We start from the raw sequence: 24,811 nt of genomic DNA, 5'->3' as shown, positions 1-24,811 counted from the left end.
TATTTACTTTAAAATGTTTATCAAATACTTGAATGAATTGACTTCATATGCAGTGATTTTATGTTCTAGTGTGGATTTCTGTTTGCTTTTTTACTGATGTGCACATTTTTCTTCAAGCAATTCTAAAGTTTTATTTGCAGCTTATTTTGATTAGAAAGGATTCTCTCTCTCTTGCTCTCGCGTGCTCTCTCTCTCTCTCCTCCTTTCTATCCCTATCGCTCTCTCCCTTCCTACTCCTTTGTGATTTCTGGCTAATGGTTGGCCTGAACCGTGTTCCACACAATCAGCATCTAGAATAGGTCTATCATTTTGCTTTTTCTACTTTGCGAAGATTGTGGATCCAGCTATTTACAGTCAGTCCTGGTTTATTTCTTGTTTATGAGGCTGTGTTTATATCCTCCCATCTCTACAGCCCGCATGTTCCTACAAACCCTAGTCACAGAGAGCCATCAGCAGCAATTGTTCTTAGCTTCTTTCTTTAAGTCATGAGTCTAAATTAGACTCCAGGCAGACGAAGGACTCTTTTGGTCTCTATTGACCATCTATAACTAAATTTCAGTCTACTGCTACCTTCTCCCAAACCCGAGATTCAGCAGGCCTCTGCCTTCATTCTCCTCACTGCTTTGTATATATGTTCCTTTTCCAGTTTACAGAAGTTTATCTTTTTCTAAAGGTTGTTTGCTCTTTTGCTTTTCTCTTTTCATATTTTATTTATTGCTACTATGTATGTGCATTTAACAGGGTATAAAAATTGTGGATTTACTACACCAATTTTACCCCATTTGTTCTTAGCACTTCCCTAAATTCAGAAAAAGAAATATATGTTGCACAAATGTATAAACATTATTTAAATTTAAGCTGACGTTTAACAGAATCAAACTCTTTGTCTCTTGAGTGATGTTGTTACCGAGTCCAAGTCCACTCTGCTTGCTACATAACAAGCCAATAAATCAGGAGATGAGGTGTTGAGGTAAGGAATAGCAGACCGAGAAGATGGCAGGCTAGTGTCTCAAAAAGGCCATCTTATCGGGGTCTGGATCCCAGTTTCTTTTATAGAACAGAGAGGGGGTGGAGGTGAGGAATTCTTGCAAATATCTCCTGGAATGGCCAGCCTTGGGGATGGGATGTGTTAATTTCTTCTTTTTTGCGGCCATTCACATGTGGACAGGGTCAACATGTTTTTTACCTGAACAAAGGCACTTTGATTTAACACTCAGGCAGAGGGGCAGGGTTCCCTGAGGCAGGCCATTATGTATAGACAGTATCCTTTTAGTGAACAAAAGCAACAAAGCAACAAGCAAAGAAAGTAAAAGAAACAGAGGCAACATGTAGTCAGATTTTGTTCTTCCTTGTAACAATATTACCTCAAAATAGCATATATTCAGTAGTCTAGTGGTAAAAATGTCTTTTAAAAATGTTTCAAATATTATATTTACTATTCTCAGGGATACCATCATTTTACATGAAACGTCATATAGTACCTAATGACAATGTACCTGATGAGGAAAGTCCTCAGAGGCACACAAAGCGCTTGAGAAGTGGAAGTGTGGCTTTTAAGACTGCTAAGTAAAATCCATTCTTTTCACGGTCATGTTGTCTCAAGCCCTTAAGGCTTGTAATCAATCAAGGTTGAGGCTGTATTGTATTTATGTAAAAAAGGGTCATGTGTGTCAATAGGACTATATGGTTGTAATCCCTTATCTAACTTTTTTTCTGCATTTATTTACAAGATGGAACTGAACAGTTAAGATTATGTCCAAGGACACACAATGGCAGAGCAATAAGCAATGTAAAGAGAGCTAATTGTAGGAGAGAGGATAGTTACCTTTTGCAATTTACCATTTGTCATTATGTTCTTGTGAGCAGACTGTGGTGATGTCATTGGGGCAAGAGAGAAGGAACCGTTTTCACTTTTCCCAGGCTTTTTCTATGTTGTCAGGATGGACTAAAGAGGAAAGGCTGGGTTTTCCTAAAATTTGTTGAGGAAAGGCTGGTGTCTATCTTACTGAAATTCATAAGGTGGCAAAGAAGATGGAGGAATATTAATTTTCTATTCTCCTGACCATATTTTAAGAAAGACTGAGTTAGGAAAACTTCCCAACATGATAACACCAGCACAGTTGCTGATTAGCGGTTATATGCCTTGTTACTGAAATTTATATTAGAAAGTGGAGGTGCAGGTAATTCCAGGAAATGAGAGCCTTCTGAACAATCTAACATTTTCTGTCCATTGTACCTCAGATTGTCCTTGTTTGGTAATTAACAAAATATTTTATTGCAATTGTGTCACCCCCTGATGCGCCATCAAGGATTAGTTGGGAGAGTAAATACTCAGTCCTTGCATTGAGATGTTAAAACATGCAGTACTTTCCTGCCTTTGCTTTTCCCATAGGGACGTTCTCAGTGGGAAGTCTGGTAAGAGAACATTCTCTACATAGGCTTCCTGGAGTTTCTCAAGCCACTAGTAGCCCCTTGTTATATGTATGCAGCATTTCCTCCTTTCATTGGCTTGCACTTGATTGAGACATTGCTACATTTGCTGTTTACTATTCTCATTGTTTCTCTCTCTAGTGAATGGGTACCTTAGGCTTATCGATCTAACACTCAGCCTGTCAAATTCTATTACTTTAACGATATAGTTTTTTTTTTTTAATGCATGCTCTAGGTAAATACATCTCATTGTATCACAATGAAGCTTATTCTATTTTCTATTTGTAACTTAGAAAGTATGAAGCTGTATTTTCCTTCTAGCTATCTGGTAAATTTCAGGGTGTATGAAGGACTCTCTGGGGGTTAGGTAAATTATTTTTACATTAAGAAAAGTTGTCTCCATTCTCTTGTGTTCTCTCATAATGCAAACTCAGTTTCTAATGTGGTGAGTTTGTACCGGAAGCATAACTATGAGGTAAAATATTCTAGATGAAATAAAACCAGTTTTAAAACTTATTTGGGTGTTCTTAATTTTTAAAAGGCCTTTTCATACAAATTGTTAGAGATACAACATATAGAACTGTAAATTTCAAGTGCAAGGAAATAACCTATATAAAATACATTTATTGGATTTATCCATATAAGGTACCATTTTTTTTGACTGTTGCATTCAACTATCTCAGCATACCAAGTAATCATATTTGAAAACTCTTCAAAAGAACTTCAGTAGGGAGCTGTGAGGATATAAAAAAGCTGCAAGAGAATGTAACTCCCACCTTAACAAGAAGAAAAGGCTCATCTACAAAATTATAACATCTTGAAAAATGATTGGAGCTGAGGTCTCAAGGCAACCCAGTAGACTAAATTCCAAAGACTGTTAGGCCCTTCTGAGAAGAGATGGAACAAATGAATTGCTTCATCTTTGGCAGAACATGGGGTGAAGAAACAGCCACTGTAAAAGCAGTTAAGAAGAAAACAGTTAAAATTTAATGTATTATTAAAGGTTGGGTTTGGCCAGCATGAAAGTTTAGAACCTCTGGAAACTCCAGACCCAACAGGAGTGTACATTCACGTTCCATTTCTTTTTCATGGGCGTCCACTGGATGATTTCTTCCACAAGAAAGATTAGGGGCAGGGCAAGAAAGAGCTACCCTCAGGGGTGCGTGGGCACAAAACTTGGTCTACATCTTGAATCTTTCCATTATATGAAAAAAGAGACTCAGACAACTTGGAGAGAACCCAGGCAAAGATCCATTGTTTATAGGGTAAGGGTAGAAGCAGGTCATCTGCTACTGGAGGAGGGATACAAACAAAACCTGTCTTCTCTTGAGAGAGCAAAAGGAAGTCCCTATGGCTCACACTTTAAGCTATGCACTGAGTAAAAAGAAACAGTAATCTCCTTTTGTGGGAAGACCAAGAAATCATCCTAATTAGGTTCTCAGGTACATTGTCACTGAAGGAGCAACAAAAGCTATTTGCTGCAGAGCAAGGAGCTTGGACCCAGCCTGCTGCACATACATCAACACTACACTGATTGAAGGAAGTGTTTGGATGAAATGAAGAAAAGAGCAGGTCTATAGTACTTAGTGTGCAGTGTCTGACTAAGAATAAGGCTGGACTAGGAGAACTGAAAAGTGTCCCTCTCTGCTCCCAGTATGAGTTTTTAACCAGGTAAAAGTCACAGTACTTTACCAATGAGAGAAAGCAAGATTGTGGAGACAGCCTCTGTGGTTCTGTCAGGCAGGTCCTACTGAATGTTAAGAGTAGAACAGGAACACTGAGAAAAGTCCTTGGGAAACCTAGGTTCAACACTAAGCACAAGATACCAGCAGCCCACAGCTGGGGGAACTTGAAGTGTGTGACGTTATGAAGGAAGCTGTAGCAACAGCACATCCTAAAACCAACTCCACTAATGATTAGGTTGGCTCAATCTCCCCGACTAATGGCTGACAGAAGAACATAATTGACATGCCAAAAAGAGGAATAAGCAAGCAAAAGCAACAGAACCAGATCCAGATATATGTGAATTTAAAATAACTACAATTAGCCGGCTAAGAGATATGTAAAACATACGTGAAAAAGTCAGTAAAGAGAGTAAACAGTAGTAAAGAGTAAAGAGGGAACTATAAGAAAAAGTCAAATAGAAATACTACAAGTAAAAAAAGATGATATCAGAGATGAATAATGATTTTGATAGACTTATCATCATACTAGTTACAAAATAAAGAATTAGTAAACTTAAAGACCAATAGAAGTAATTCAAACAAGCCAATAGAAGAAAAAAATGTGTTAAAAAATAAACAGTATCTAAGACAAGTGGGACAACATCAGATGGTGTAATATAAGTGTAAATGGAATCTCAGAAGGAGGACAGAGAAATAATAGGAAAGAGAAAAAAATATTTGAAAAGATAAAATGATTACAAAATTAATGAAAGGCAACAAATTTCAGATGCAATAGCTCAGAGGACCCAGTCGAGTTTACATGCAAATACATACACACATACCTAGACAATTCTTTAAAAAACTGCTGAAAAGTCAAAGATTAAAAAAATTATGACGGAGAAAAAAGAAATATTATACACAGAGAAGCAAAGATTTACAAACAACAGATTTCTTGTTTAAAACTATGCAAGATAGAATGCAGTGGGACCACATCTTTAAAAGTCAGACTTTAAAAATTTGTCAGTCAGGAATTTTATATTGAGTAAGAAATCTTTTGAAAAAATTAAGCCAAAATAAATATTTTTCAGGAAAAAGATTCTGAGATAATTCTTACCCGTAGACTTAAATCAGAAAAAAATGTTTTATTTTTAGTGTTTTAAGGAACCTCCATACTGTTCTCCATAGTGGCTGTATCAATTTACATTCGCACCAGCAGTGCAGGAGGGTTCCCTTTTCTCCACACCCTCTCCAGCATTTATTGTTTCTAGATTTTTTGATGATGGCCATTCTGACCAGTGTGAGGTGATACCTCATTGTGGTTTTGATTTGCATTTCTCTAATTAGTGATGTTGAGCATCTTTTCATGTATTTGTTGGCCATCTGTAAATACCACATGCTAACGCGTATATATGGAATTTTAAAAAGCACTACTGATGAACCTACTGGCAGGGCAGGAATCAAGACGCAGACATAGGGAATGGACTTAAGGGCATGGTGGGGAAGGGGAAGCTGGGATGAAGTGAGAGAGTAGCATTGACATATATACACTACCAAATGTATAATGGATGGCTAGTGGGAAGCTGCTGCAGAGCACAAGGAGATCAACTAGTTGCTTTGTGACAACCTAGAGGGATGGGATAGGGAGGGTGGGAGGGAGGCTCAAGAAGGAGGGGATATGGGGATATATGTATACATATAGCTGATTCACTTTGTTGTACAGCAGAAACAAACACAACATTGTAAAGCATTTGTACTCCAATAAAGATGTGGAAAAAAATGTTTGTAAGATATTTAAAGTATGCAATGTGAAGATATGATACATGTATACATTGTGAAAGGACTTCCACACTGAGTTCACACATCCATCACCTCCCATATTTACATTTTTGTGGGGGATATGAGAACATTAAATTCTACTCTCTTAGCAAATTTCAATTTTACAGTATGACATTACCAACTATAGTCACCAGGTTTCACATTATATCCTCAGACCTTATTCATCTCATAACTGAAAGTTTGTATCCTTTTACCAACTTTTCCCTATTTCCCCTACACCCAACCTCTGGCAACCACATTTCTATTCTTAGTTTCTATGCCTTCGACTTTTTTTTTCCCTAGATTCCACTGTAAGTGATATTATGCAGTGTTTGTGTTTCTCTCTCTGGCTTATTTCACTTAGTATAATACCCTCCAGTTTCACCAGTTTCATCCATGTGGTCACAAGTGGCAGGATTCCCTTCTTTATTTAAGATTGGCATAATATTCGAGTGTGTGTGTGTGTCTATGTGTGTGTATGTGTATGTGTGTGTGTGTGTGTGTGTGTGTATACCACATTTTCTTGATCCACTCATCAATTGACAGACACTTAGGTTGTTTCTATATGTTGGCTATTGTGACTCTTGCAGCAGTGAACTGTAATGAACATGGGGGTATGTACAGATACCTCTTCAAGATCATGATTTTGTTTCCTTTGAGTGTATACCTAGAAGTTGGATTGTGGAATAATATGATAGTTCTATTTTTAACTTACTGAAAAACTTCCACACTATTTTCCATAGAGCCTGTACCAGTTTACATCTCACCAACAGTGCACAAAGTTTCCCCTTTTTGAGGATGCTGCTGCGTCCCCACCAGCATTTGTTATCTCGTGTGTTTTTGATAATAGCCATCCTAATAGACGTGAGGAGATACCTCATTGTAGTTTTGATTTGCATTTCACTCATGGCTAATGATGATAAGGTAATTTTCATGTACCTGTTGGCTATTTGTATGTCTTCTTTGGAAAAATGTCTAATCAGGTCCTTTGTCTATGTTTTAATTGGTTATTTGTTTGTTTGTTTGCTATTGAGTTGTATAAGTTCCTTTTATATTTTGGATATCAACTCCTTATCAGATATGTGGTTTGAAAATATTTTCTTCCATTCCATAGGTTGCCTTTTCATTTTGTTGATGATTTTCTTTGTCGTGCAGAGTTTTTCATTTTAACACAGTCCAAATATTCATTTGTTATACAATATTGCATCAGACTTAGAAAAGAACATACTTAAAGTGACAATGGATATTTAAAAAAAAAAAGAACTACTGTTAACATCAGACCCAGTGGTAAAATACGAAATCAATTCCTGTAAGATCTGACAAAAAGGAAGAAAACCTGCTCTCACTACTTTTATTTGAAATTGTACTGGAAAGTCTAGAAAGTGCAAGAAGCCTAGATAAAGAAATGGAAGGCATGAAAATAGGAAAGGAAGAAATTAAACTGTCTATTCACGGATACCATAATTGTCTATGTAGAAAATTTCAGAGCATCAGTCAAAATTTACTAGATTAAGTTTAGTGAGCTCACAACATGCAAGGTCAATATATATCAATATATGAATATCAGTATTTTCTAAAATTTATCAATGATCAATAGGATACTGAAATTTTTTAAATGCTATTTATAATGCACTAAAACAAAAAGTCTTTAGGAATATATTTAACAATATTCATGCAAGATATTTGTGCTAAAACACACAAAATCCTGGTGAAAGAAATGAAAGAAGTAAATTGAGATATATACTGTTGACATGCATTAAAACATCTCAAATGCATCCAAACAAATTTGCATAACTCATGTTACCTGATTTCAGGACTTATTAGAAAGCTACAGTAATCAAGATATTGTGGGTTTGGAGTAAGGATAAAAATATAGTAGATCAATTGATCAGAATAAAGAGTACAGAACTATATGTATATATATCAACTGTTTTTCAACAAAGAGCTCAAAGTAATTCAGTTGGGAAAGAATTTTTTTTATATATAAATGGTGTTGGAATAATTGATCAGCCATGCAAAAGAAGGAACTTCACCTCTTATATCATATAAAAATTAACTTGATATGGACCATAAACCTAAATATAAAATGCCTAGAGGAAAATAGATAAAAATATTTTTTACCTTTGTTTAGGTCAGTATTTATTAGAAAGGACACAATAATCACAGACCATAAAATAAAACATGTTATTAGGTATTATAAAAATTAAAAGTTTTTGGCTTTGGATAACACTCTTAGGAATATGAAGACAAGCAGAACACAGTTATGATAAAGAACTTGAATCCACTGTATATAAGGGACTCTTAGAACTCAAAAAGAAAACAAACCCAATTAAAATGTATGAAAGATGTGAACGAACACCTAGAAAATATCACAGGAACCATCAATAAGCACATGAAAAGATGCTCAATATCATTGGAATGCAACATCAGAGGAATGCACAGTAGACCAAAATATGATAATATTTTAACTATTTTGTAGTGACCAGAATTATCCAAAACATGACAGTATCAGGTTTGGCAAAAATGTGAAGTAACTGGAAATGTCATAAGTTGCTAAGCTAATTCACAAAAGCATTGCCAGTTGGAATGTAAAATGGTACAACCCCTCTGGAAAATTGTTTGACAGTTTCTAATAAAGCTAAACACACACTTATCATATAGCTCAGGAATTCTGCTCCTTGATTTCCCCCCAGGAATAATGCCAACACATGCCCCACACCATGACCTGTACGTGACTGTTTACAGCAGTTTTATTCAAAATTGTCAAATTCTGGAAGCAATTCAAATGTCCATCAACTAGTAACTGGATAAACAAATTGTGGTATAACTATACAGAGAACACTGCTTAGCAATGAAAAGGAACAGACTTCCGATACACACAGCAAGATGAATGATTTCTGAAAGCAGTATGCTAAGTAAAAGAGGTCAGGTCTGAATGACTACTTACTGTATGATTCCAGGCATATACTATTCTGGAAGTGGCAAAGATACAGGATATTGATCAAGAAGAGGTAAGAAGATAGATCCATGGCTTCCATGCTGCAAGGAGGGGAGGGGTTTGAATCCAAGGAAACACAAGGGAAGTTTTGGGGATGATGGAAATTTTCTATATTTAGATCATGTTCGTGGTTAGCTGGCTGTCTATATTTATCAAAACTTATTGACTGTGTACTTCAAAGGGGAAAATTTTACTGTCTTAAATTTTACCTCAATAAGCCTGCCTTAAAATGATTTTCAAATTACATTTACACTGGAGGAACAAGAATTCTATAATCAATTAGTGTTTATTCTCTGCTCAGTTCTGTGTCAGTTTCTCTAATGAGAAAAGTATTGCTGCCCTGGAGGAACTTACGATCCAATAAGGAAGAGAGAATTAATATATATATATATGAAACAGTTAATAAATTCATTAATAAGCGTTTGAGCACCTTCTGTGTCCTAGCACTTTTCTAGGAGGTAGGTTACATAAATCAAGATCAATGACAACCACAAATTTTTGCTAGGCATACACTCATACGCAACACACACACACAAATGTACATGCATATTGGTATGCATACGTGTATTCATTTGCTAGTGTTGCCATATAAAATATCACAGACTTAAGCAATATAAAATACCACAGTGGCTTAAGCAACTGAAATTTATTTTCTCACAGTCCTGGAGGCTACAAGTCCAAGATCAAGGTGCCAGCAGGGCTGTAAGGGAAAGATTTGTTGTAGGTCTCTCCCCTTGCTTGCAGACAGCTATCCTCTTGCTGCCTCTTCACATGGCACACATGCCCCTGGTCTCTTTCTTTGTATTTCCTCTTCTTATTAGGTCACCAGTCAGACTGGATTAGAGCCACCCTAACAGACTCATTTAAATTTAATTACTTTTATAAAGGCCCTATCTCCAAATGCAGTCACATTCTGAGGTATTGAGGGTGAGGACTTGAACATATGAACTTGGAAGGGAGACAATTCAGCCCCTAACGGCAAATATAAAACTTTTATTTCTTATGACTGTTAAATGAGATAGATATTATTATACCTTTTTACAGATGAACTGAGGCTTTGTGAGATTAAAAAAAACACATCAATAATTTTTATAGATTTTCAAAACTGGATATTTTATTCCTGTCATCATCATAATCATGACATCATCATCATTACCATCCCCATCATCATTATCACTATTTATAAAAGGAATATTTTGTATACCCTCGACATTTAAATGAGTATCATGTGAGATACAATGGCATTCATTTAAAAATTAGACAATACTATGAATTGTAAAGGGTACGTCTAGAAAGTGAATCTATCTTTATATGAAAATACAATTTAAATAGTAAAGTTTATATCATCTATACAAATTTAAAACTACTGAGAGATTGGGAAAGGCAAATATAGTTGACCCTTGAACAACACGGGTTTGAACTGGCAAATCCACTTATACTCTGGTTTTTTTCAGTAAATATGTATCACAGTACTACATAATCTGTGGTTACTTGAATCCTTGGATGTGAAACCGTGGATACAAAGGGCCAACTATAAAGTTATACATGATTTTCGACTTTACAGTGGGTCTGCCCTCCTAACCCCTGTGTTATTTAAGGGTCAATGATAAGTAATTACTAAAAGAAGGTATTATAGACAATTGTACTAAATATGTCCAACTAGTATTTTATTTTCTGTTTGAACAAGCTAGAGGAATTCACCTTAGGGAATATATTGTCAATAAAGCCTATGGGAGTCATAACCCTACACCACTTTACTATGGACTTTTAGGTGAGGGAGTTCTAGCACTGTGTGAAGCTCTGTAAAAGCCAAAACTGGGCTAGAGGAGAACTCAATAAAAGCATAGTCATCAATAACATGGATCTCTATGTTCTTATTTATTTAAATGTCACAAGCTCTTTAGAGGCAACATAATGATGATGATATAGTTCTGTGTGAATTGCCAAGAGGTGTCTTTTGGGCCTCATAACTTACAAAATATTACTCAGTTACTGCCCTGAGGGCTTTCCATCTGAGTTAAAATAAAATAAAATAATTGAAACATAAAAGAATATAAGTAGGGAGTTCTCAAAATACCTCCTAAGGTCATCATAAAGATCATTCTCCAGGAAAATGTCCCTGAACATCCATGAAATCTTTTCAAATGTTATCTTATTTCTAAAGCTAGACACATTTGAAGAGCTGTACATAGAAATATAAATGCACAGCAAATGCATGTAGGGGAAATATTTTAGAAGCAAATAACTAGCAAGACATGTCTTATTCCTTATTACTAAAAATAAATTATTGGTATTACCTATTGATTCAGTTTGAAATAATTCAACAAATACTTTCTAAACACCAACTAGGTAAATTGCCATTGAATAAGGTGCTTAGAAGATAAAAAAGATAATTGAAAATGAGCCCTTCCTTCTCTGGGCTTACAGTTTAGAGTAAGAGGTAAGACATGAACACAAATACATTGCACAGGGGTAAATGCTTACAGAGAGTATATGTGCTTTGTGAATATATGGCAGGAAAAGTTTTAGTGCTGCCCATTGAGATCTAAGTAGAGTATATCTATTAGGAAATTTTTAGCAAAGAATGTTCAAGACAAAATGAACATTTTTGGAACGGACAGAAGAACGTCAGAGTATGTTCAGACAATAATGAGGACAACAACACAACAAAAGCACTGAATCCCTGGGGGAAGAGCTCCAAGAAATATAGCTGGAACTAAGACTGGGTTTTAGGGTGGGGTGGAATACAAAGGGTCTTTGTTTTTTATAATTTAATTTATTTACTTTTTCACTATGTTGGTTCTTCATTGTTGTACCCGGGCTTTGTCTAGTTGCTGCGAGCAGGGGCTACTCTTCGTTGCAATGCACAGGCTTCTCATTGCGGTGGCTTCTCTTATTGCGGAGCACAGGCTCTAGGCACGTGGGCTTCAGTAGTTGTGGCATGTGGGCTCAGTAGTTGTGGTGCACGGGCTCTAGAGCGCAGGCTCAGTAGTTGGGACGCACGGGCTTAGTTGCTTCGCAGCATGTGGGATCTTCCCGGACCAGGGATTGAACCCATGTCCCCTGCATCGGCAGGTGGATTCTTAACCACTGTGCCACTAGGGAAGTCCCCAAAGGTTCTTAAATGTCAGACTTCAGCAATTCATAGGAAATACCTGTAGAGAGAACTAAAATGATTAGACATTCAAAAAGTCTTCAGTAAGCCTGTGAAAGTTGGTTGAATTGGGGGTGTGATTTATAGGCAGGATTAGGAGACAATTGAACAGCCTAGGCTAGTCCTCAGATTTTCTTAAATGTGTATTCGTATCAAAAAGAAACTTTTCCCCCACTTCCCAGTAGATGTATATGTATACACATATATATTTTATGGACTTCTTATGTACATTATAAAAACATTTACAAACAGAATTAGAAAGGGGATGAGAAAAAGTTAAGTAGAAATAGAAGTTCTATTATTTTCCTCTTGGAATCTCAGTGGAGCATCTAATGCCACTTGGGATATGTGCTGGAGGCAATAAGACATTAAGATGATGAAACTTAGAAATAGTGAAGTAGAAAGAAGGTGAAGTATGCAATTGTTATCATTCCTTAACTCTTTTATACAGAGGAGAAGACCTGGGTCAGCCTACTTCTAATTTCTGGGAAATTGACTTTTTAAAATCTCATATAATTTTAGATTTAAATGAGACTTCAATAAGTGTGACCCCTAATGGCTTGGCCTGGAAACCTTTGAGTCTTTTCAGAGATAAAACAACTTTTATTACAATTATGTTCAAAGACAGATGGGAGTAGAGAGATTTTATGATCTCCAGTCATGTTTAAACATTATAATATGAGACCAAATACTTGTGGCCTTAGCTCTTCTCTTGAGTAAAGGTACCTGGCCAGATCTGATAGGAGGGTAGAAAGTTTTCCTTTTGTTTATGCAAAGAGGCAGGATTTCTCTAAGGAATCTGCTAAGCAAGTGCATTAAAATATATCATTTCGGGCTTCCCTTGTGGCGCAGTGGTTGAGAGTCTGCCTGGCGATGCAGGGTACGTGGGTTCGTGCCCCAGTCCAGGAGGATCCCACGTGCCGCGGAGCGGCTGGGCCCGTGAGCCATGGCCGCTGAGCCTGCACATCCGGAGCCTGTGCTCCGCCACGGGAGAGGCCACAGCAGTGAGAGGCCCACGTACCGCAAGAAAAAAAAAAAAGAATATATATATATATATATATATATATATATATATATATAATTTCACTGAACACCTGGTGGGCAGGAGAATATAGTCTTTTCTCACTAACTAAGCTTGTTCTGTAAGAAGTTGCTTCCTTGGGAATTAATGACTGTTAGGTTAGCAGGAACGAGCCACATGTCAGAGCAGTAGGAAACTTAATTTGTCACCAGTGTAACCCTGTGAAGTCTGTGGAAGGATATATTGAGTTTGCATGATATCCAGAGAATCAAAGAGAAATTGATCAAAGTTAAAAATAAGTTTTAATGAGTCTTTTCCCATGGTTAAAACAGAACACAGTAGTTGAGTTTAATAAGTAGAAATATCACAAATCACCATACGAGTGGAATCATTGAATAACTGGGTATGTGAAAGTTCAATTTTATATGATAATTCCAAATTATTTTTCAGTATAATTTTAGCAACATATTTTCCCCTGATGCAAATAGTTTTATTTTTTTATTAATTTATTTTAAAAATTTTATTTTTATCTTTTTGCAGTAGGTCCTTAAAGAAAAGATGGGACATAGGGAAAATTTTGTGAAGAGATATGTCTAGGAATGTTTAATGAAGGACAATTCATAACAACAAAAACTGGAAACAAACCAAATTCCCATCATCTAGATTATGGATAAAATGTATCTGCACTATGGAATATTACACAGCAGAGAAAATGAAGAAACTATAGCTACAAGTTTTAAAACAGATTATTACATTTACTTGCTGTGTAAATGTAAGCAAATAAATTGTCTTCAGCATTTTCCTTATATATAAAATGGGAATCATATTATCTGTTTTGAAGGTTTTGTGCACTGAAATAATGCATGTGAAGTGTCAGAAACATGTTTAACATAAAAATATGTTAATTATTTGCCAAAAAAAAGTAGAGATACACCTTCCAAATGAATGTTCTCTTTTATGTCCCTTCAGCCATTTCCATACCCCCTCGCACCCCCAGTTTATGCGACTTCTCTGTAGGTAATCACCGATTAGAATCACTAGGTATGATTCTTTAATACATCTCAACTTTCCTGCATATTCTCCCTAAAAACACTAAATTCATGCTACCTAAAGCATGAAAAGATGAACATATATAAAACAATGATTTTAGGTCTTTGATGCTTTTCTTTTCTAGATATGTCAAATGTGCAAACTCTGCTTTACCAACCCAAGTAATTGGCTTGGTATTTCAAAGTTTCTCATGGTGACTCTGGAAATTTTCAGTCCAGATATTTTCAAGGATGCTTCTCATTATTGGAGGAAACATTATGTGCCGAACTGATCTGTCTGATTGGTTATTTCTGTCCGAGAATGCTCACATGTTTATACCAGAATAAAGAGTATGTTTATGAGATTATATAAATATTGTTAAAATCTTAACTACAAAATACCTGTTTGACAAAGTCAGACATTGAAAGCCACATCATAAGGCCAGAGGGGTAAGAAGGTAAATACTTGGGGAAGTAGGGCAGAAAATATCACCCTAAAAATCTTCAATTTTAAAATCTGACTTTATTCATCAAGTATAGTAACTAAATATAAAATTAAAGTGTAGGCAAAGAGGATGAAATGGATGTCACTAATTTAATGAGTGACGCACAATCTAATTTCAGGCACCTCCCTAGAGAATCCCCTCAACGTGTTTCTTCCCCTGTGTCAACCCAGCACTTTGGGACTCATCACTGGCCATGGTACTTAGGGTCTGCCCAACCATGGGAAGAGAAACAGCTTTCTTAGGAAAAATGGCTGTTGAAACAAAGAGACCATGGAGTAAAGAACTGCAAAGCTCATCTCATGATCCAAATACCGCTGCCTGGCCCTAGTCTCATAGTGAAACAGCAAGGTATATGTGCATGTGAGTACCTGTGTGTGTGCATGTAATATTGGGCTTGAAGAAATGGATTATGAGTTCAGAGTGAGGCCAGGGAGAGTAGGGAAGGCTTTGTTCTAAGTTAAAAAGTAGCCTTTTGAGATAAAGTATTTCATGCAAGTTTATGTTTCAAGAATAATATACTGAGAAATTGTATATTGATTTGGGTTAAATATGGAACTATTAATTTCATTAGCAAAGGGAACATATCAAAGGTGTACTATGAAAAGCTGCATTTTGCAATTTGAAAAGACTCCACAGCAAATATATTCAAAAGCACAATATTATAGTCATGTAGGGCATATTTTCTGTAGATTCCGAACTTTCAGCTGAAATAATTTTTTTCTTTCAGTGATGCAGAAACAATAAGAAGGTGTTTAATTGCTGCTACAAATAAGGCATTTACTGAATTTAAAGTATTTAATTTTTTAAAAAAAAGATAAAATCAAAGGAGAATATGACTCACATAAATTTTTTACTTCCTCCAGCAAAGGTGTATGTAAGCCCAAAACTACTGCTTTCATAGCAGCAAAGGGGAAAAAAAAGAGGAAATTTTAAAATTCTAAATCAATGGAATACGACACTCCTCTCTGCTTTATATATATAATTTTTTCTTTTCCCCTTCTAGCTACTCATTCTCAAGCCCTTTCAATGATTTTCAATGAACTCATGGTCTTTTCCACACCTAATACCTTAAATTATCGTGTTCCTCAAGGTTTCACTCAGGACTCTTCTCTGATTGGACCATACTAGGTTCATATTATCCTTATCTATGGATGGTCATACATGCTGACTTCCAGTCTTTTATCTGTAGCTCATATTTCCTTTATCAACTTCAGGATGATACTTCTGACTGCTTACCTTTCATCTTCATGTGGGCATCTCACACACTCACACACACATCCAAAACAAAGCTCATTGCACACCCCCCAAGACTGTTTCTCCTCGTATAATCTGTATTTTGATCAATGGTCTCACCATCGATCCACATACCTATGCTATAAACTGAAGAGTTATTTTACTCTCCTTCCTTTGTCCTAATCTCTTACAGATAGTTAATTACTAATTTTAGTTGATTCTGCCTCTCTAACCTTTCCTGTATTTTTCTCTATTCCACTACTCTTACCTTTATTGCCTTAGTTCAGACATGTTCCCTCTATGCCATAAAAAAGAAAAAGTAGACATAGTCTTATTTATAAAACACCCTCATGGAACATGCAGAATGCAGAATGAAAAAACTTCACTGAAAATAGAATACTTAGAGTGAAAAGTCAAGAAACTCTCAGTCTTACTACTATCGTTAATCTGCTCTGTTTTCCATTATGAAAAATATTACCATCCTCCATGTAACACAAGCCAGAAAACTGTGTTATACTATAAACCCCCCTCATTTTATTGTCATGTATTATCAAATGCCAAATGATATCTCCTACATATTCCGCAAATGTTTATTTTTCTTCTGCAGTATCACCATTATGCTAGACAAATCTGTCATTACCTCTAGCCTGAATAATTACAACATAACTTTATTTATCTCTGTCTATTCAGTGCATTCAATCCAATCCATCAGCAACTTGGTAGAAAGAGTGATCACATAAAATGCATTTATAGAGACATCTGGGTTGAGTCAGGATGGAGTGGCCACAGTCGGAATTGCTCTCCTGCTATAAACAACTATAAAAATATTCAGAATATAAGAAGCAGCTAATTAAAGGGATTAAATACACCCCATAAATGGCACAGAAACTGGAGAAGGGGAAGGCACACAAGTGGAGCTGGCTTTCTTCCTGCCCGTAGTTTTCAAACCATATGTGGGGACATGAAGCCCAAGCTGAGAACATTGGTCTCAATGGATGAAAGAAATAGAATCTGAGTAGTAGAAAGATAGTGATTTGGGGCTGCTAATGTTGCTAGAATTGGCAAGTCAGACCACTGGAAGCAGGGAGATGAAGGGAAAGAGCTCTACAAATCTTCTTAGGCGTTTTATTCAAGTCTGTGTCCAAATCCTTTCAACTAACCTTGCATCATTCCTGGGATGAAATGCACTTGATCATGATTTATAATCCTTGTTTTTTCTTTTGCTGGGGATGGAAGGAAAAGCCAGTGGATTTTTTTACATTTTATGCTTTAATTAGTAGACATTCATTTTAGAGCATTTTTAGATTTAGAGACAAATTAAGCAGATACTACAGAGTTCCTATATCTCTCTGCCACTCCCAATTTCCCCTATTATTAATATCTTGCAGTAGTGTTGTACATTCTTTTGTTTGTTGTTGAAGTATAGTTGATTTATAATGTTATATTAGTTTTAGGTATACAACATAGTAATTCAATATTTTAGAGGTTATATTGCATTTAAAGTTATTATAAAATATTGGCTATAATCTCTGTGCTCTACATTATATCATTGTATCTTATTTATTTTATACTTACTAGTTTGTAGTTCTTAATTCCGTACCTCTACTTTGCCCCTTCCCACAAACCCTTTCCCCTTGGTAACCACTAGCTTGTTCTTTGTATCTGTGAGTCTGGTTTTTTTTGGTTGTTGTTATCTTCATTTATTTATTTTTTAGATTCCATATATAAGTGAAAACATGCTGTATTTGCCTTTCTCTGTCAGACATATTTCACTAAGCATAATAGCCTCCAGGTCCATCTGTGTTTGTTCTTGCAAATGTCAAAATGTCCTTCTGCTTTAATAGCTCTCTCTCTCTCTCTCTCTCTCTATCTCTCTCTCTCTATATATATATGTGTGTGTGTGTGTGTGTATATATATATGTATATGTACACACACACACACAATTACTTCTTTATCCATTCATCTGTTGATGGACACTAAAGTTACTTCCATAACTTGGCAATTGTAAATAATGCTGCTATGAACATTGGAGTGCATATGCTTTTCAAATTAGTGTTTTCCTTTTCTTTGGGTATATACCCAAGAGTAGAATTGCTGGGTCATATGGTAGCTCTATTTTTAGTTTTTTGAGGAAACCCTGTACTGTTCTTCACAGTGGCTGCACCAATTGATGAACTAATATTGATATATTAGTATTAACAAAAGTCCATAGTGTACATAGAGTTCACTGTGTTGTACAGTTCTATGGCTTTTGACAAATGCATAATTATGCATATGCCATCAGAGAATTATTCTGAACCATTATATAGATTTACCCTTTCCAGAATACCATATAATTGGAATCACACTTTATGTGGCCTTTTCAGACTGCTTTTGTTCACTCAGCAATAAGTATTTAAAATTCTTCCATGTCCTTTTGTGGTTTGATAGCTCATTCATTTATCTTGTTGAATAATAATCCATTGTATGGATATACCAGGTTTTGTTTATCCATTCACCTATTGAAGGGTTTGTTGGTTGCTTCCAGTTTTGGTCAATTATAAATAAGGCTGCCATAAACATGTGTGTGCAGGCTTTTGTGTAGACATAAATTTTCAACTCAGTTGGATAAATACTGAGTGTGATTGCTCCATCATATATTTGTCAAGACTAAGTTGAGCTTTGTAAGAAACTTCCAAACTGACTTCCAAAGTGATGCACAAAGTGAAATGTAAAGTCACATTTTACATTCTCACCAGCAATGAATGAGAATTCCTGCTGCTGCACATCCTGGTCAGCACTTGGTATTGTCAGTGTTTTGGATTTTAGCCATTTTAATCGGTATGCAGTGGTATTTCATTGTTTTAACTTGCAACTACCTAATGTCATATTTTGTTTTATCTTATCCTGAAACCAACTTTTGATTTTATTGAGTTTCTCTGTTGTTTTCCTATTTTATTCTTTTCTTCTCTAACCTTTCATTTATCTTTCTCTAGTTCATGTTTTATTTGCTTTTCTTTTCCTAGCTTTTTGAAGTGAAAGCTTCATTGATTGATTTTGGATCTTTTTTACTTCCTAATACAAATGTTTAAAGCTCTAAATCTCCATATAAGCACTAATAGATTTTAACATGTTGAATTTTTGTTCCCATTCAGTTCAAAATATTTTCTAATTTGCATCTTGATTTCTTCTTTGACTCATGACTGTTTAGAAGTACATTGTCTAATTTCCAGTTGTTTGCCAATTTCTTTTTTGTTTATGACTACTTTTGATTCTTAAATTAATTCAATTTGGTTAGAGAACATACTTTGTATTATTTCAGTCTTTTTAAATTTATAGAAATTTTTCTTATGGCCTAGAACATGGTCTGTTCTGGATGATGGGAGCATCTCCAGCCAAGATGGCTACAGACTCCTATAATCCTTAGTTGGAGTTCTGTTAGCTTTTCTTGTATATTTCTTATTGTTGCTTACCTTGATCTATTTCTAGATCCATGAAATTAATTTTATTTTATTTTGTAGTTTTGTACTTTATTTGATGGGGGAATGGATTTGTTAGATTCTTCATGCCACCAGAGCCAGAAGTTGTCCCTTGGTGAAGCTCGTTTCTATATGAGTAGATGGTATAAACTCAACCTTTGTTCTCTATGGAGAATAGTAAATCATAATAATAATCATAACCCCAAGATGCTTGGCTTTTTGGCATAATATTATTCTATAATAACAAATTCAACAGCTTACTTTGTCCTTTGCTTCTTCAGGGATACTCTGACTGAAAGTAAGTCTTCTACTCTATGTGTTCTCTTTAGGACTTATACAGTGGATCACAAATTAAATGTTAATTGTGGATTTGGCTCCATCCACAGTTTGAGAAAAGAATCTTTTTTACAGAACTACGAGTTCTTAATTCCATAGGCTTGGCTCTTCTCAACTGTGTAAGAGCCATTTTTTACAATAGCATTTCCTAAAGATGCTGCAAGAAATGCTGCTCCAGTAAGGACTCTGTTAAAACAAAAGTTTCATATTCAAGTATATTTGGAAAATGCTGCACAGTGTATTATATTCTTGGTATTTAAAAATTTGCATTAGAATATTGAAGTCATTGAGAAGCCTGGGAATAATGAGACTTGTTTAACATTTCTTAATCATTACTTGTTACGATTAAGCAACCATCTGCAAGAGTTTGACCATAGACACATCTCCTGGCATCATGGATCCTGGTGCATGTGACTCTCAAGACTGTGTTTTCATTATTTAAAAGCCTGTGGTCAAACTCCTAGAGGAAAACATAGGCAGAACACTCTATGACATAAATCACAGCAAGATCCTTTTTGACCCACCTCCTAGAGAAATGGAAATAAAAACAAAAGGGACCTAATGAAACTTAAAAGCTTTTGCATAGCAAAGGAAAATATAAATAAGACAAAAAGACAACCCTCAGAATGGGAGAAAATATTTACAAATGAAGCAATTGACAGAGGATTAATCTCCAAAATTTACAAACAGCTCATGCAGCTCAATATCAAAAAAACAAACAACCCAATCCAAAAATGGGCAGAAGACCTAAATAGACATTTCTCCAAAGAAGATACACAGATTGCCAATAAACACATGAAAGAATGTTCAACATCATTAATCATTAGAGAAATGCAAATCAAAACTACAATGAGATATCCTCTCACACCAGTCAGAATGGTCATCATCAAAAAATGTACAAACAATAAATGATGGAGAGGGTGTGGAGATAAGGGAACCCTCTTGCACTATTGGTGGGAATGTAAACTGATACAGCCACTATGGAGAAGAGTATGGATGTTTCTTAAAAACTAAAAATAGAATTACCATATGACCCAGCAATCCCACTACTGGGCATATACCCTGAGAAAACCATAATTCAAAAAGAGTCATGTACCACAATGTTCATTGCAGCTCTGTTTACAATAGCCAGGACGTTGAAGCAACCTAAGTGTCCATTGACAGATGAATGGATAAAGAAGATGGGGCACATATATACAATGGAATATTACTCAGCCATAGAAAGAAACGAATTTGAGTTATTTGTCGTGAGGTGGATGGACCTAGAATCTGTCATACAGAGTGAAGTAAGTCAGAAAGAGAAAAAGAAATACCATATGCTAACACATATATATGGAATCTAAAAAAAAAAAAAAATGGTCATGAAGAACCTAGGGACAAGACAGGAATAAAGACACAGAGCTACTAGAGAATGGACTTGAGGATATGGGGAGGGGGAACGGTAAGCTGGGACAAAGTGAGAGAGTGGCGTGGACATATATACACTACCAAATGTAAAATAGATAGCTAGTGGGAAGCAGCCGCATAGCACAGGGAGATCAGCTTGGTGCTTTGTGACCACCTAGATGGGTGGGATAGGGAGGGTGGGAGGGAGGGAGACGCAAGAGGGAAGAGATATGGGGATATATGTATATGTATAACTGATTCACTTTGTTATAAAGCAGAAACTAACACACCATTGTAAAGCAATTATACTCCAGTAAAGATGTTTAAAAAAAAAAACCTGTGGCCTTTGTGAAAATGTTCCTTGCCCCGTTTTACATTATTGATTTGTTTCACATTTAAAGGAAAACACTAAACAATTGCTTTTTTTAGCAAGAGAAAATGCCTATTAAAGATTCAGTGTAGCTTTGAATAGCTTGATAGGATACTGATAACTTTAAAGGCAAAACAGAATACAACATAGGATATCTTTGCTTTTCTCCCCTAAGACATCATTAGGCTTCATTAAATTATTGTAAAACTGTACAAAGTGAATTTTAGAGTTACGTTTCTAGTATTGAGTACTAATATTGAGGCAACGTAATATTTTCAAGTAGAAAATTTAATATTGGCCACAAATAATTCCTACTTCTTCAACTCTCTGCAGATTCCAGTAGGAGATTCTTGAAAACAAAATTTTTTTTTGTCAAAATGACAGAGGTCAGGTTCACCTCTTTTTCTCTTTGGAAAAGTGGTGTTACATGAACAGCATTCTTTTCTGAATACAGTTCACCAGTATACCATGATTTACACATGATGAAAGTTAAAATAAGGTTACAAAATGTTTTATGCACTTGAGATATATAGATTTAATTTCATTAACTCAATAGTGCTTATTCAGGGAGTTGTTTTAAAGTTTTATTTAAAATATGATTTGGGGTAAATATTTGCTGTGTCTTCAGAGTAAATGACAAATTAATTTTTATGTGGTTTAACGTATTTGAAAAAGTCTCGAGGTAATATGTAGACTTTAGGATTACAAGACACACACACACACACACACACACACACACACACACATACACACACACACACACTAATAGGGAGATTGAAATCGATTGTTAAAGTAATGGTTTGGGATTCCCAAACTAATACTAATCTATATAGCATCTTTGTTTGTATTGAAAAAAAAGTGACCTTTCCCAAAATAATTTTATTTTGTGTGTCCAAGCCCTACACTTCTTTATTTTGTGAGTATATTTGCAGATTGATTTCTTTAACGCTAATAGAGATATTTATTCGTTTTGTAGTTAGTCAGTTTTGATTACTTATTTTTTTTCTAGAAAATGTGTCATTCTTCCTAATTCTATTAAGTTTAATAAGTTTTCTTTTTCTAACTTTTAAGACGAGCACTTAGCTCATTTATGCTTAGTCATTTTGTTTTCTAACATGTTGTATTCTAGGCGGATACATTTCTCCCTAAATACCTCCTGATTAACAGAATCCCATGGGTTTTATAACAGACTGCTTTTGTTGTAGGGCAATTTCAGACATTTCCTAAATTTCAATTCAAATTTAGTTTCTGATCTGTGAAATAAGTATTTATTTATTTTGTTACCAAATGTATAATTTCAGTTCTCTTCTTGTTTTCTTTTTATGGCAATATGATTATGAAATAAGGTTTATGTGCCAATTCTTAGCTATTCAAAACTTTTTATGGCAATTTAATAAATGCGTCATATGTGCTTCCAAATAAATTGTATTCTATACTTATTGGCTGCAGTGTTCTATATGTGTACATTAGATCATGCTTCTTATTTGTGCAGTAAATCTTCTTATATATTTTTTTATTTTTATTTTATTTTATTTTATTTTTTTCTTTGCAGCACGTGGGCCTCTCACTGTTGTGGCCTCTCCCACCGTGGAGCACAGGCTCCAGACGCACAGGCCCAGTGGCCATGGCTCACGGGCCCAGCTGCTCTGTGGCATGTGGGATCCTCCCAGACCAGGGCACAAACCCATGTCCCCTGCATTGGCAGGAGGACTCTCAACCACTGCGCCACCAGGGAAGCCCTCTTTTTATATATTTTGAGAGGGTTTTTTGTTTTGTTTTGTTTTGTTTTTGCTTTTTGGTCAACTTAATCTATCAGCTTCTGAGGGGAGTATGTTAAAATCCCCCAGTCTGCCTACTAATTTTTCCACTTCTTATTCATTTTTTTGCTTTATAAATGTTAAGACTTTGTACACAAGCTTAGGATTGTTACATCCTTACATGAATTTATCCTTATATCATCTCATACGATTAAATAATTACCTCAAAAATGCTTTGCGGGGCATAGAGCCAGTTTGAGTAGATATTAATATTACTAAGCCATATTCTTGCTGTTATTTTCGGTATTAGTAGTAGTTGCATTTTCTACTTAATGTGCACAGAGGTATACTGGTAAATGTTTAAAAACTGGCTCTCTGAAACAAAATCTCTAATTTGTAACATTTGCTTATTTCCCTGGTGTAAATACTCTCTGTGTGGCATAATGCAAGCAATCAACATGAAAGAACTGAAGCTGATGTGAAGACGTGTGCACAGCAGCTCTGGAGAGCTCTTGAGAGACTTTGTAACCTGGCTCTAGCACATTACTGACAATACATTTTCTTTCTTTTTTCTCCTTTCCTTCCTTGTATTGGATTGACCAGATTTTTAAAATTCTCTTCCTTTTCCTTTACTGGAATGGAAGTTATACCTTTTATGTTATTAACTCTGTGATTACCCTTGAATTTTTTGCCATGCAGATTGATTTAAAAACTAACCAAGGGCTTCCCTGGTGGCGCAGTGGTTGAGAGTCCGCCTGCCGACGCAGGGGACACGGGTTTGTGCCCTGGTCCGGGAGGATCCCACATGCCGCAGAGCGGCTGGGCCCGTGAGCCATGGCCGCTGAGCCTGCGCGTCCGGAGCCTGTGCTCCACAACGGGAGAGGCCGCAACAGTGAGAGGCCCGCGTACTGCAAAACAACAACAACAACAAAAAAAACTAACCAATATCTCTTATCTTCTTGAATAATCTAAGGTATCTTAGGTTGCTTTAGTTCTGATCCCTTTTCCCTACTTTCATGTCATTCCTGTCTTGTATTTTAGTTCATGCTTTTTAAGCCTCTCCAAATTAGTCAAAATATTATTTAAGAATTTTAAGCTATGTTTTCCAGTGCCTCCTTGAGTTTTCATTATCATGTATATAGCAGCTGTTTTTAAACTGTGTTCTGTGGTTCCCATCGAGATCATAAAGGTGTCCTAGGGGTTGCTAATGTAGATGTGAGAGAGGCCAGATAGGCAGTATTCAAAGTTTCCACCTCAGTTCTAAACACCTGCCTCTTTTTGGCTGTTTTATTCGTAATACTCTTTTTTTCAACTGAGATATAAGGAAAATACAATAAAAATCATAAATGTTTGTATAGAGTTTGAACAAACATATATACAGCCATGTAACCGCTACCTTGTAAAGGATAAAACCATCATTCAGCACCTGAAACACACACACATACACACACAGCTGAACTTTCTGCTTTCTTCAGGTGGGGGAACTATGTTGGTCAGGCACTGTCTCTAAGCAGAGCACAATGCAGTCTTCCATAGCGTGTTTGGGAAGCATGACATTCAATAATTAACGTCACTGCAGTTCAGACATGTGAATGATTTACCATTACTGTAGGTGGATAAGACTTTCGGTGACTGGCTAGCGCTCAGAATCATG

The 24,811-nt window shown here is 35.8% G+C and overlaps 1 long non-coding RNA gene across 2 annotated transcripts in view; it reads left to right on the top strand.

The window, feature by feature from the left end:
• LOC149747839 (uncharacterized) overlaps positions 1-24,811 on the top strand; it is a 439,951-nt gene that overhangs the window by 390,869 nt on the left and 24,271 nt on the right. The window lies entirely within an intron of this gene.

This window comes from Delphinapterus leucas, chromosome 12 (assembly GCF_059928025.1).
Source record: "Delphinapterus leucas isolate spDelLeu-1000000601 "Yukka" chromosome 12, BTC_Dleu_Yukka2, whole genome shotgun sequence".
In the NCBI taxonomy this organism is placed as follows: domain Eukaryota; kingdom Metazoa; phylum Chordata; class Mammalia; order Artiodactyla; family Monodontidae; genus Delphinapterus; species Delphinapterus leucas.
Note: the sequence above shows the minus strand (reverse complement) of the source record. Positions and strands in the feature narration are given on the sequence as shown.